This window comes from Phyllostomus discolor, chromosome X (genome assembly GCF_004126475.2).
Source record: "Phyllostomus discolor isolate MPI-MPIP mPhyDis1 chromosome X, mPhyDis1.pri.v3, whole genome shotgun sequence".
Lineage (NCBI taxonomy): Eukaryota > Metazoa > Chordata > Mammalia > Chiroptera > Phyllostomidae > Phyllostomus > Phyllostomus discolor.
The window spans coordinates 95,347,084-95,350,187 of NC_050198.1; the positions used below are offsets into that span (position 1 = coordinate 95,347,084).

General features: G+C 43.4%; 1 pseudogene; it reads right to left on the reverse strand.

Moving 5' to 3' along the window:
• Positions 1–1,660: 1,660 nt before the first annotated feature.
• On the reverse strand, positions 1,661–2,503 carry LOC114504934 (annotated as a pseudogene).
• Between the last annotated feature and the right edge of the window lie 601 nt (positions 2,504–3,104).

Here is a 3,104-nt window from a genome sequence, read left to right on the forward strand (position 1 = left end):
TCTTGTTTGTGCTCCAACTGAGAGCCAAACCTGCAACCTAGGCATGTGCCTTGACCAGGAATTGAACCCACAACCTTTTGGTTTATGGGACAATGCTCCAACCAACTGTGCCACACTGGCCAGGGTTCATTTCAGTTGTTCAAAATAGTACCATTAAGGTATGTTTTAGGGCCCAGAATTTGATCATTTCTGATTAATGTTCCATGTGAGCTTGAGAAGAATGTGTATTTTTGCTATGGTTAGATGAAGTTAACTATAGATGTCAATTACATCTAGTTGGTGTTAAATTCAACTATGAACTTACTGGTTTTCTTTCTTTTTTAAAAAATATTTTATTTATTTTTAGAGAAGGGGAAGGGAGGGAGAAAGAGAGGGAGAGAAATCAGTATATGGTTGCCTCTTGCATGCTCCCTACCAGGGACCTGGCCCACAACCCAGGCATGTGCCCTGACTGGGAATTGAACTGGTGACTCCTTGGTTTGCAGGCCAGCACTCAATCCACTGAGCCATACCATCCAGGGCTCCTTACTAATTTCTGGGCTGCTGGATATATCCATTTTAGATACATTCATGTTGAAGTCTCCAGCTAAGATACTGGATTCATCTATTTTTCTATGCAGACTTCAAAGCAAGGAAAGTTATCAAGGATAAAGAAGAGCGTTCCATAATGATAAAAGGGTCACTTCTCCAAGAAAACATAATAATACTTAACATGCACATGCCTAAAACAAAGCATCAAATTATGTGATTTATTTCACTAAGCATAATACCATCTAGGTCTATCCATGCTGTCACAAATGGTAAGATTTCATTCTTTTTATGGTTGAGTAATATACCATTATGTAAATGTGCCACAGCTTTTTGTCCACTCATCTACTGATGGACACTTGAGTTCCTTCTATATCTTAACTATTGTAAATTATGCTGCAGTGGCCATATGGGGTACATATATTCTTTCAAATTAGTGTTTTGAGTTTGTTTGGATAGGGGGTGTTACATTTTTATTTCAAAAGCTTGGATTGGTTCAATATCCATGTTGTGGCAAAACCCAGATACCTTACAATACATTACATTCTGAAAGGTACAAAAAAGTAAAGTAAAATGAACACTTCTTCCATTATAGATGTATGACACAGATAATATAAAAGTAAAAGGTGGAAAAAAATTGACACTGATTTTCTAAGATAGATCTCTTGATGACCAGGGTCCACAGGTCCAATCTCCAAGGAGGCAGCAAAAATCAGACCTTCCCATCTGGTTCTGGATAACCCCATAATGAAATCATCCCACAGTGCTACTCTGGCTGCTGAGACATCACATGTTGCCTAAAAGAATTAGAGCTCTGGAAATAGTAAACAAAAGAGTGATTTCTGGGGTAGGGGGTAAATAAACGCATTTGGGACAGGCCATAGAAAGTACGCCAAATGAACCCTAGCTGGTGTGGCTCAGCAGATTGAGTGCTGGTCTGCTAACCAAAGGGTTGCCAGTTCGATTCCCAATCAGGGCATATGCCCAGGTTGCGGGCTGGGTTCCCAGTGGGGGATGCATGGGAGGCAACCACACATTGATGTTTCTTTCCCTCTCATTCTCCTTTCTTTCCCATCTCTAAAAATAAATAAATAAAATCTTTATTTTAAAAAAGAAAGTATACCAAGTTAAATTCACTACATAATCGTCTGTATGTGTTCACTCAATATCCAGACAAAGTGTATGTGCTTAGTTCAGGACTCCCTAGGTATGGCTTGTAGTTATTGTAATGGCCACCATGTTGCTGGCTTTTCCCAGAAAATTGTCGTACCCTGACTGTACTTGTAGCCCAAGCCATAGCCATAATAGCCACAGGGTGAGTAGTCATAGCCACTGTTGTCCTCCTGGGGAGTGAGAACCTTGAGTCCAGCTCTGATTCTCACCCCCTCCACTTTGGTGCCTAGCACTGCTACCTCTGTTCCCCCAGTTGCAGCTCCTGCAGTCTCCAGAGACATACTGCTGCTGTTGATAGACCTCTTTGTCCTGGGGCACTTTCATTTCATACTTATCTCCATTGAGGGCATGGAACTTTCTCTTTAGGGCCTTCTTCACAGGTTCCCCTTTAAAGGTAAAGAAAACAAAGTCTTGTCTTTTGTTTGACTTTAGATCCATTGGAAGCTCAATGGCCTCAATGGCCTCCCCAAACTGGGCCAAATATTCTCTGATCCTCTCAGTGGCTTTGGGATTCAGACACCACAGACAGAAATTGTCTTTACTAGGTCCTTCTTCATGGTCATGGCCTTTTTGTGGTCAATGACATGGCCATCCAGCCTGTGTTCCCTCTGGTCTAGGACCTTCTCCATACTGGCTGCATCTTTGAACAGGGTAAACCCAAACCCTTTAATGGGCCAGAGTTGGGATTTATTGTACAGCCAATGACCTCTCCAAATTTGGCAAAATAATCCCTTAGGTCCTTTGTACTGGTAACCCAGCTCAGGCCAACAAATAACATTTTTCCTGAGTTCTTCCACATTGTTCCTGGTGTTGATCTGGTTGTCCTTGGTGCCTTTCTGGTCACCTGCATGGATAGTCACTTAACTGCCTTCCTCAGGGGGAGCCTCATGCCCATTGGTGCCTATCACCTCCATAGGATGCTCATTTGTTTTTTTTTTTTAAGTAATTTTATTTATCTTTAGAGAGAGGGGAAGCGAGGGAGAAAGAGAGGAAGAGAAACATCAATGTGTGAAACATTGATGGGTCGCCTCTTACGTGCCCCTAGCTGGGAACCTGGCCCACAACACAGGCATGTGCCCTGACCGGGAATCTTACCTGCGACCTTCCAGTTTGTAGGCTGGTGCTCGAGTTATACCAGTCAGGGCAGGATGCTCCTCATTTTTTTCCCACATGCCAGGCCAGGTGTGGGGAGGTTCCTGGCCAGGAGTCCTCCTCATCCCTACCTGCCTGGAAGATGCCCAGCATCCACTGCTGTGCCCAGACTTGCACTACCTGGCTTCACTTCCATTCCCTGACAGGTGCTGTGAACAGGTGCACTCCACCGTATTACTGCCCTGAGTACACAACTGAGCTCACTGACCAACAGTCTCCCTGGAATGTCTGTCTTTTGTGGTTTTAATTGA